Raw genomic sequence first — 12466 nt, forward strand, 5'->3', positions numbered from 1 at the left:
ACTAAGTCGTAGGAAACCTTTAAATTAAACAACGAAAAAACCTTGACTCGGCCGAGATGGATAAATAAACAAATTATCGCTTCCTGGGTACTTAGGAACCTATTTAAATGTTGGCTAAAAGAACCCAAAATCTTAATCTTAAAGTCAAACTTAACTATAAAAAAACGGTTCCATGATAACTCAACACAGTGACAATTCAACACACGTGATACAGGGTGGCGCAGATGGATCGGGTGGTTTTAAAATACTTATCAAACTGTCAATTTTAAAGGTATTGGATTGAAATAAAGTGCAAAACGTGTAGTTACAATGGAAGTTTATTAACAAAAAACAAACGAGGGGGGCAATGGGTGGTTTTGAAGTGGACTGTACGTCCCCTCATTCACCGGACCTCACGGTATGTGACTTCTTCTTATGGGGCTATTTAAAAGCAAGGGTGTACATGAACAAACCCCGGACCATTCAGGAGTTGAAGGCAGCAATTCACAACGAAATCACATTAATTCCTGGTGATGTGCTTGAGCGGGCAATGCGGAACGTTAAGGACCGACTCCAAGAATGCGTCGCTCGAGAAGGAGGGCATTTGATGGATGTAATTTTTAAAAACTAACTTTACTAATTTTTTGTTAATAAATTTTCATTGTAACTACACGTTTTGCACTTTATTTCAATCCAATACCTTTAAAATTGACAGTTTCACAAGTATTTTAAAACCACCCGATCCATCTGCGCCACCCTGTATAAAGTCATTAGAAACGATGAAAAAAAATTTTTTTAACCTAACCTACTTAACCCAGTTAATAAAGTTTTTTTCATGACATCACTTTCCATGACTTTATATAACTTTTTAAATATGTGATGAATTATCATTGTGATGATTTATCCGGTCACCTCTGTAGCTAGCAGAACCATAGAGGTACTTTCTACCTTGCTTATCAAAGAACGAAGCTGTGGTTATCGTATCATGCTGGTTAACCGATTATATTATCAGTATAACGAACGAACAGTCATCGGTTCAATAAACATCATGATTCAAAACTGCATTTAATTTGTGTCTGTTGTGATAACTGGCAACTTTTGTGACATTATTATTTCAGCATTCAATTTCACCATCGAATTAATAAAAGTCACGATTAAAAACTATAAATAGGTACTAACTTAGTGATTTCAAAAATATGAGCTATAACTGAACCTAATGAGATTATTATGACTGAATGAAAACTTGTTTTCAACTTAATAAATAACTTTACAATTGTATCATAATATTGTAAAGTAATTAATTTGATAACCGAATAGTAATAATGGATATTGAATTTAAATTCTAACCAAAAAGGATGTAACAGTTTTTTTTTGCCACCCATTTTTGGAAGTGACCCTTCCAGAATGCCGATAGGCAAACATTCTAGTGCCTTATCGAAGCGATAGGGCTCCAACCATCGATATAAGAGTTGGTAAATGACTCAACTTGAAAAATTATTAAATATGTACACTTTTTTAATTTTTTATTTATAGTATTATCTTTATTCATTTGTACGATAACAAATTACTGTTATTCGACCTTGGGCAATATAAAACATTCAAACAATGTAATTATTGTTTATAATCTGATTGTTCCCAAAAACACACTAAGCACCAATTTTCCGGTAATTTGTTTACGTCTGTAACTAGTGTAGTTATTTTTAATTGTGCAACAAATAATAGACATTCTAGTGTTGATTCGATAATAACAACGAATAATCACCGCTAAATCAATACGATTTATTAAATAAATAACGTAATATTTATTAAACGAATACACAAAATTATTAATTTGTTACCGATCACAGTAAAATAATTTAAAGTAGGTACTAGGTTATCAGGTATCAAATTTAAAAAAAGATAATTTGTTAACCTATAATGTGTAAGTATATTGTGTAATGTTGTACATATTAAAAATATCTATTTTTGGACCTGTATTGTGAGTGACATGTGCGTATTTGGTATTTTTAAATCGGTATCAAAAAATGATGTCGGTATTTAGTAGATACTTACATGAGCAAGAAACAAAAGTGTATAAATAACTAACCTAAAAAAGAGCGATTTTTAAAATAAACTGTCTAAATGCTTACAATAATAATAATAATAATAGTGCGTGTGGACTTACCTTCAGATTGTTATGTTCACTTAAAACTCTGACAACGGTCGGTGACACAAAGCACTTGCTGGTTGGCGCGCGGAACAGGTAATATTGGAGCAAGGTGGGAAACACAACTGAAGACTGAATAACTGAAAACCGACCAACAGTGGTTCGCGCAAGATTTCAACCCGCTACACAATGCGACGGGCGCCGCCGCGATCTATGCATCAAACTTTGGATCTAGATCGGTTGAAATGCGCGGGTCGACGCGCCAATGAAAACCCCACAATCAAAATATCCATAGGTTTTCTCGCATCCTCATTGGCGCGGCAAAACGTTCTTCGCAGTTTATCCGAACGTTACCGATTGCGCTCGATTGTGAAAACGACTTAACATGGCCGTGGCGGAATAACAGTGTGGTATGCTAGTGCGCAACTATTGACGTCACGATGTTTATACATGTTTGACTCTCTTAGATTTATTTATTATTTATTTATTTATTTATTTATTTATCAAAAGATAAATCGAATAATTAAGTGAAAAAAATTAAGAATATAAAGAAATCTTTTATTTTACGAATCATAAAATATTCATTAAAATCTTCACAATATTATAAAGATAAATTTAAAAAAATAACAGTTTTTCAACATTTGAACATCATTTAAAATATAATGTCCTTCGGGAAGTATAATATCATGTTAGTTACAAAATCAGTCAGCTTTAAGAATTACTTAAATTCACAGAGAAAGTATCGCTCTTTATCTCTCTATCTCTCTCTAAAACTGTTTGTATCACAAATATATATGTATATATATAACTTTAATAGAAAATAAGACATAAGGACTTATACAAGCACGAGTCCTTAGGTGACAGATGTAGCACAGCATTATAACGGCTTTTGATTTTCATGACAAGTACACGTAGTCCCGAGCTTTATACCCAAGAATTGTGTTTTTTTGTTTGTTTGTAGTGAACGTTTACCCCAAAAGTGTATTTGTTCATCATATCGCGTTTACATTAGACAGCCTCTAAAGTATAAAGTCATTTCATAATATTAATATATGTACTTAAAATTATTTTTGTTATTGATGATCTATTATTGTAGCTGATAAAGGGCACTTTCTTTTGAACTGAATCATTCTTCGATTTCCTTTTACAATAATTATACAGTAACGCGTAAATGTTCAACGAGCACACCAGGGTTTATTTCTGTATGTCTGAAAGCTGAAAGTGACAGTAGAGTTTATCTGTTGTTCATCTGTGCCTTTGTGAACGAGGAGCTAGAACTAACTAATAGGTGCCAAAAGGATTTTTGCCGCGGAAAAGGGTCGCTGTCTCCAATAATGTAAGTCCATTCGCTCACGGGGCAACTGAAAAAAAAACAGTTGGCAACTCAAGTTGCTATCTCTATTTCTACGGCGGTCCGCACACGGTGAAACTTACCAAAAACCAGTTTTCAACAGCGATTTTAATATAGATTTTTTTTTCATTATTGAACAAATACATTGTATGATTCCAGTACTATGAAAGTGCTGCTTCTAAGAATAAAGAAAAGCTTAATAATTTCTTAGTTAACCACGGGAATGATGGGTGTCATATATATATATTCAATTCATACCATTCCACAAAGTATTAATATGAACACATGAAACTGCTTACTGCGGTTTAAAGCCAGTTAATCAACCTACATATCACAGCTTATTCCATAATTTTAGGTTATATAAATATGGCACATTACGATAAACGATCTCCCAAACCGTTTTTGCCAAATGAAAAAATAGTTTTTTGAAGATATTGTGAAGGTGGTTGTATGTTGTGATCTGGAATATAATTTGTATCGTGTTGAAGTTATTATGGATTGTACTGGATAACCCCAGATCTTAATTTTAGACGATTCCGGCTCCGTTGATAATAATAATAAAGAGCGGAGTCTTCATCATCAATTGATTCTGTAAACAATTTTGCACAGTGCCAGATGAATGAAAGCTGAAGTTTTCTTCTTCATCCTATGGTTAAACAAGCTTAGAAAATTAGTGAAATCTTAAACTTGAGTTGCGCCGTGAGAGAAGCTTGTTTGCCAACCAGTTTGCAACTGGCAGTTGCCAATCAGTTTCAGTTTAGTTTTGCCAACGGAGCGCCAACCCAATTATTATTTCTTTAAACCTTTCACCAATACAGTAAGCATTCATTTTGCAGTAAACAATACTACATCGAAAATTAATAATTTTGTATGCACTCTGCAAACAATAATATTTACTTCTATTCTTAACAGTTTGGATTCACCAATTTCCCATTAATACTACAAGTTTACGGACATCGTGTATTATTTTATGTAACAGTCGAGCATAGATATTTGTTAATTTATTCCAAAAGTAGTGATTATTTTATCTTATGTATTTTTCTTCCAATAAATTTGCCATTTAACATCATTGCTAACCACTTAATCATTTTTAGAATTATTTTATAACAGGCAGTTCAGATATGTATGGTACTGTGTAAATTTTATTACATATCCTATGTAAAAGCCCAAAAAGGGCTTTTATAATTATATATTTATACATAAATATATTTCTTAAGCAAAAAGAAATTGAAAATTCGGGCCTGTTACATACTTTTTTCATAACAGGTGAGTACTTAAAAAAACCCTGCGTTAAGTGGTTAGCAATTCGCATTGCTTAACTGCCATAATATGTCGAGTGCATCCATAGACAAAATATTGTAAGGCTTATAATTTTGACAGCACTGACTGACACTGACGGCATAATAATAACAATAACATTGAACGAACTTCGATATTTTAATTACAATTATTATTATAAGAAAATCTTAGTCTTATTTCAATAATAGTTCATGGGTGTAATATCCAAGTCCATCAAACTTTTCTATATTCTTTTGGTTTCGTCATGCAAATTTTCTAAAATTCTAAAAATTCCATTGGAACACATTTTCATTATTAATCACCATTGTCATTTTATTAATTATTTTTGAGAGATCTGCACTGCTTATAACTGAATTTCGTTATTATTTGATTAGGATAAGTTTGAGCAGGGCCAACTCTGAGCCAAACGTGAGCCTATTGCTAAAAAAATCAAGGGCGCTGTATTAATATTATCATAGGGTCGGCCCTGATTTTGGGCGGAATGATATTCAATATAACCTTTTTCTAGTTCTCAATTCTCTTGCTTTTGTATGCTCAGCAAGTTCCAAAATTTCTGTTATTAAAAGAAGAAACTGAGTTGTCAGGGCTGTCATTTAATGAAAAAGACGGACAAGCTCATAGGCCACAGAAGAGAAATATGTTTTCTGTGAAAGTAAAGAAGTCAGCATGAATTTGCAAGATAATATATTTGTCAACACATTTTAAGTCATATCAGATATAATATAATAATATCACTTAGACATAAAAAATATGATGCTGTTATATGATATTTTTGATCAAAGATTACCGTCTGAAGCAAAAAAGATTGCGATTAAAAAACTGAAGGATATATAAAAATATGAAATTGATATTTCTAAGCCCGTCGTCCCACAGGCAGGTAAGTAATCGACAAAAACGAAGTGCTGTAAGACCTTGCACAGAAAATTAAATTCGTTGTAGTCAGAGATGTGCTTTATTTCAAATAAATCCATTTCAAATGGAAATGCAAAATGGATATTTTCCATTTTGCATTTTAAATGCTTTTCTCAATGCATTTTCCATTTTAAATGCTTTTTTGCAACATTCTTCCTACTATCTCCACTCATCTTTTTTTCATAAGCCCCAAATATCAGTTGGTCCTCAACCTCGCTACGAGAGATAATTTCCATTTGTCAAGTTGCTCCCTGGTAGGAGCCCTGGCAATTGAGTGATACCATTACAAAAAATACTGAACATGGGGCCATGACGCTGTAATATTAAATGTTAGATAGCAGTTTCGATGTTTTTACGTTGGCAACATTAGTCCCGTGAAAATTTTTTGTGGTTTCATAATCTGTAGTCGTGGTTTTTTTGGATTTACCATCATGTAATATGTTTGTTCTACATTGATGTCCATTATTAAATTACAAAATTCTTTAATCATTTTAATTGTTTGACCTGAGAAACCATTTTGCATTTTCAATGCATTTTGAAAATAGGTATTTTGCATTTTGCATTTGAAATGCATTTCTAAAAACCATTTTGCATTTTGCGTTTTCAAATGGAAAAGTTTTGACCCATTTCCATTTTGCATTTCAAATGGTTTTGGGTACCCATTTTGCACATCTCTGGTTGTAGTAAGGTAATTTAACGTTATATCAGCATTTGGATTATATCAATTGCTTACCGACCCATGACACTACGGGTTAATATTGACAATAACTTACAACTATAAAAACACAAAGATACCATCAAAACATAATCAGAAATTTATGGAACTGTAAAAGATGTCTGTCTGACCTTTCCCTAACATTGATCACATTTAACAGTGATTATTTTGAAAAAAAATTTAATAGTACTTATTTCAAATGCATCCAGTATAAGATCTTTTTTAGCTAAACCTGTTAAGAATAACAAATGATTACAATTAAAAACCTATTATTTTAATACTTAAAATGTAAATAACCATTTAAATGTTGGTAAATTTTATTTCCTCCAATATCAAGAATTGAATGATCAAATAAGTTTGCCAAACACATGATTTGATTTGCAATAGCGGGGCTCACTGAACTGAGGACAGTAATACATTTTTGATGCATGGCATTACCAAATTTAAAAAAAATAGATTGGAAAATAGTCCGGGGTGGATTTTGAATAATCCGCTCATTGACACCCGCTTACGAGCCACCAAAGAGCGAGCGGGTTATTTTTTGTCAGGACCCACTCATTGACCTGGGTGCCGGGTGTCGATCTGGCTAAGCGAGTATAAGTGAGCGAGCAGGTTGTCAGCACTCAGGTTTCGCGACCCGCTCTCGCGATCTGGGGTGCCAGTATGGCGGGGCAAGCGACCATAGAAGATATATTTTGTAGACCTTGTTCTCTTCTTGCTTTTATTATCTTCCGCTACTTTCTTTCCTGTGTAACCTTTGAATTATTCATATCTTTTGAATCTTCTTTGCTTTATGTATGTATATTGTATTTAAGTTTTAATTTATTATCATTAAGGTGTTCTCACTCAAATGCAACACTACAATCAAATTATAAATGTAACCTTCATAAAACATCATGTAACCTAATAGTCCAAGCGATGACCGTAAAAATCCCATCCCATAGGCAACATGAACCAAATTAGTACTGGGCTTTAACCCCAAATAAGATTAGTTAAAAAAACGCATTCATCCAGATTTCGACCCGGGAGGAGTCCTGGAAAGCGACGACTTCCGGTGTCATTTTTGGGATGAAAATATCCGACGTGCCACATTACCAAAACTAACGGCAAAAGTTGATTGCAAATTTGTTGTGAAAAAAAAATCGTTCAGCCAACTTTTGTGTGGGGAGAAGTACCTAACAAATGACATTGTAGGTATCCTCCAGATGCGGCAAAATATCTCATCGGCCACACGAATGAAATCGATGTCAGAATTTAGATAAAAATTCCCTGTTTACGAATATGTCGTTCGGCCGAAATTCGGCCGAGGAGAACCTTGTGGTCTACGCGATTATTCGAGCGAAAAATACCTTTCTTCTAGCGACATTTTTAAATTACCCGCAGAATAATAATATGAAATTAGCATCTCATTACTGTAATTATTAAATGTAGATGTATTTATACATCTATACAAGTACTACGGGGATATGAAAAGCAAATAAATCTATTAAAAAATCATTTTCTGCATTCCTATTCCAATATCAAAAATAATCATACTAATCATAATAATCCATGTTCAAGTAACTCCGGTAGTGAAAAACGGAAACCGCAATGACATTTTATTTTTGTATCGGATTAACCATCTTAAGTTGCTAGAATGAGATTTGAGTCACTTGAGATGCCCAGTGCACACATTTTCTCATCTATAGCGTGGTCTAACAGTTACCGGACCTACTACCTACCTACATCAGATGGGTAATTACGTTTCGGGCCGTTTATGACCTGGTTGGTGCAGCCTGTTTTTGCGAGCCAATCACAACGCCAGTGGGTCGTGAGCTACCCGGGCCGTGTAAAACGATCGATTGACCCCGCTCTGGTGGAAAACGAAATCATCTATATAGTATATATTATTATACAGGGTGTCCGGAAACTCGTAGTACAAGCGGGAAACTGGTGAATCTACATCACATTTGGAGTCGATTTTGTAGTATATTTTTTTTTTATTTGAGCTTTCGTTATCGAGTAAATCGAGTTTGAAGTTGATTTTATTTTATATATATATTTTATTTTTAATCAAATTCTTATAAATTATTACTGAAGATCAAAGTACCCAACTAATTAAAACTATTTTAAAGTAAAACAAATGAAGAAACTCGGATTTGAAGCATTATTTTGAAATCACCCTTCATTTAACCCGGTGTAATCATAAAATATTTCTACTCTGCAGGGTTAAAACATCTGTTATTCAACCCTAAACACCAGAAAAAACTTTAACCCTAAAATAGCCGAAAAATATTTTTTTTTGGTTTTTTTTTTTTTTTTGAAAATGCTCAAATCAAAAAACTTTATGTTTTTTTGGGTTCCCCATGTGGTGTAGATTCTCCAGTTTCCCGCTTGTACTACGAGTTTCCGGACACCGTGTATATACCACATATATATTATTATATGTGTACTTCTTTGAAAATTCTTTAAAAATTATATCCTGAATTAAATCACTTTTAATGATAGCCTATAAGTGTAAAAAAATAGATCCCCTTTATGCAAAAATTTTACCACTTGTCATGTGAAATAGCAGGAGAAATTTTACCAGATTCGATGTTAAAAAGTGTTAGTATTAATAGTACGGTCCATGGTTATCCTACGAGAAGCTGCAACGATTTTAGGCTTCCTAAGACAAATTTATCGGCAACACAAAACAATATTAATTATAAAGGTTTCAAAATGTTCAATGAACTCCCGGTAATTGTTAAGGAAGCTAAAAGTCTTGCAGTTTTTGTGGGTTATGTCTCAATGTTGTGAAATCCAAATATTAATACATATATTAAGTAATAAAATATGTATTTTTATAGTAGTTTTAGAACCCATAAAATGTATAACATTTTGTACACTAGATATAAAATGTTAAATTTTATAACTAAATAAAATATACTTAAAAAAAAGAAACACAAAGATTACCGACTTAATAATTTGTAAAGACTCAAAAACATCTGGAAACGGGTTCACATTTATTCCATGGATTCACATTATGATGTCTGGTACAGCCTGGTCGAGTAAATTGAAAGTCCCTAGAAATGACCTTTCAATTTAAGAGAAATAAATTATTTTTACAATTACGATTTTGCTGAATAGGTTAGGACGATGCTTTGAATCTAATCAATCATCTCATTTTACATAACTTTTGTCCATTATGAAATAAATAATATTGGCTATGTCAATAGCATTATAAAACCTTAATGTCATCGGGCTCTATTGTTTTCGACATCATGGTCACCGTCAGTATATCTATAGTCAGTAGACTATCTGTGTGATTTGTATCCAGAGTTCAGCCACAAGAACTTACTGAAAATAAGCATCCTTTTTTTAAGTATAAAATTTTATACTTGAAGGAAATACAAAGATTACTGGTTTACAGATAACCTGACAATATGTGAATTCTCTGTGACAATCTAACCTGAAAACCTGACTATATGTGAAGCTGTCACTCTAGTTTGTGTTGAAGAACTTAGCTTGCAGAGAATTGAACCTGCAAAGCCTTGACTTAAACCGGTAATGCAAGGCACCAGAAAAGTGTGAAAATAAAAAAAAAAGAATAAATTTCGCTCTCACAAAGCAAATTCACCTTACTTATCACAAAAAAATACCTCTTTTCTAAAATCAGGCTTAAATACATTAAAATCGCATTCATAAACATCAATGATATAATTATTATGCACATAAACATCCGTAGCGCTCAAAAAAATTTAGATGAATTAATTCTAAAAATAAATAATTTAATTAAAAAACCGGAATTTATAGTGTTATCCGAAACATTTACAAACGATGAGTCACCGTCTTATCACTTACCTGAGTACAACTATATTTCTACCAAATTAGACATCAATAAAAATTCGGGAATAATAATATTTGCAAGCAATAAATTTAGTATTGTTAACATAATAGAACATCCAATACACTTAGTAAACTGCATCGAAGTACATTTCAAACTCGGCAAATCAATATACCATCTAATAGCTATCTATAGAACGCATGGCTCGAATATTATTACATTTATTAATGACCTCAAATACATATTATTAAAATTAAAAAATAAACTTTGCTTCGTCGTAGGAGATTTTAACGTTAATATTAATGAAAAAATAGAAAATAAAAACAAAAATGAATACATCAATTGTATGACTGAATAAAATTTTATATCTTGCATAAATAAAAATACTAGGGAAATAAAAGAACATACTCCATCTTGTTTAGACCACATTTGGACAAATGTAAACATTAAAGATCTTCACAAAATAAAATCAATTGTTTGGAAAACTAACATAACTGATCATCACTCATGCTTACTTCTGTATAATAATAATATTACACATAAAAAACATAATTTAATAACCAAAAAATCAACAATAGATATGACTATTCTCTCTGAAAAATTAAAAAAGGAGGGTTGGAATAATGTTTTAAACAGTGATGATACTGAAATTTGTTCGACTAACTTCGAAAATATTATGTCACAACACATTAAAAATTCGACAACTGAGATAACAACACACATAAAATCAAAATTAAGATGTTTAAAGCCTTGGATTACCAAAGGGCTTATTATATCTATCAGAAATAAAGAAAAACTTTACAAAATAACTTTAAAAAATCCCCAAGATGAAAAAGCATATATTTTCTATAAAAAATATAAAAATAAATTAACATCTTATATTAAAAAAAGTAAGGAAGAGTATTTTAAAAATAAAATATTATCTTCAGAAAATAACCATAAACAAATGTGGAAAACTGTTAATTTCGCCATAGAAAATACAAAAAAAACACAAAACATTAAGTACATTGAACATGATAAAAAAATTATAGATGCCAATATACAGCCTAAACAATGTGCAAACATACTTAATTCCTTCTTTGCAAATGTTGGGAAAAATCTTGCGAAAAATATCCATAAGCCTTCAAACCAAGAAAACCATAAAAATAAAAATATACAGAAACATAATATACTTTCAATGTTTGAAACAACAACAGAATGTGAAATCTCGAAAATAATAGAAAATATGAAAGGAGGTTCGTCTCCCGGTTTTGATTCTATTACGACACACATGTTAAAAACTATGAAACCTCACATAATAAAACCTATCACTCATTTAATAAACTTAAGTTTAACAAATGGAATTTTTCCAATGAACTACAAAACCACAATAATCTCACCTATTTACAAATCTGGAGATCCACATCAAGCAACGAACTATCGCCCAATATGTCTAATTTCTAATATAGGAAAGATCTTTGAAAAAATAGTAAAAAAACAATTGGTAAATTTTCTAGATAATAATAAAATATTACACAAAAACCAGTTTGGCTTTATAAAATCACTCAGCACACAAGATGCTATTGCTAACGTAACTTCATACATTCACGAATCATTAGATAAAGGTAAAAAATGTGCGGGTATATTTATTGACCTTAGAAAGGCATTCGATAGCATATCCCATGAGATGCTATTAAAAAAATTGAATAATATCGGCATAAAAGGCAACGTGATTAAATGGATCACCGACTACTTAAAAAACCGTCCTCAAGTGGTAAAAATCAATCGTGTTAAAAGTGATCAAGAGATTACAAGCTTTGGAATCCCCCAAGGTACAGTGCTTGGACCAATTCTATTTACTATATATGTAAACGATATTTTTTTTCAACCTTTACATGGTCAAATCACGTCATACGCCGATGATACAGTATTAATAATAAGTGATAAGACTTGGGAAAAAGTAGAATTAAAGGCCACAGAAGACATCAACACGCTCAAGAATTTTTTCGACACCAATTTACTGTCACTTAATAATGAAAAGACATTTGTAATTCCATTTGCAATCCATACAAATGATACTCCTAAAAATTTTAACATTGTCATACATAATAATACTAAAATTCACAGCCAAAACTATTGCAAATCAAACTGTACAGTACTAAAAACAACAAATGAAATTAAATATCTAGGAGTAATTATTGATAAAAATCTGAAATGGAAGGAACAAATATGTCAAGTAGTAAAAAAAATTAGAAAATTAATATATATATTTTTAAGAAT

The 12466-nt window shown here is 31.7% G+C and overlaps 1 protein-coding gene across 4 annotated transcripts in view; it reads right to left on the reverse strand.

Moving 5' to 3' along the window:
* Positions 1–12466, reverse strand: part of MESK2 (misexpression suppressor of KSR 2) — a 292886-nt gene that overhangs the window by 163712 nt on the left and 116708 nt on the right. Inside the window, exon 1 of one of the 4 annotated variants that reach the window (XM_089649912.1) lies at positions 2144–2291. The exons of 2 other annotated variants lie outside the window; for them this stretch is intronic. The gene's annotated coding sequence lies outside the window, so the exon portion shown is untranslated. Of the gene's footprint in view, positions 1–2142; positions 2292–12466 lie in introns of those variants that run through there. One more of the 4 variants, XM_089649911.1, reaches the window with a different exon arrangement.

Source organism: Hesperophylax consimilis, chromosome 31 (assembly GCF_061612785.1).
Source record: "Hesperophylax consimilis isolate HC1 chromosome 31, BYU_Hcon_1.0, whole genome shotgun sequence".
Taxonomy (NCBI): domain Eukaryota; kingdom Metazoa; phylum Arthropoda; class Insecta; order Trichoptera; family Limnephilidae; genus Hesperophylax; species Hesperophylax consimilis.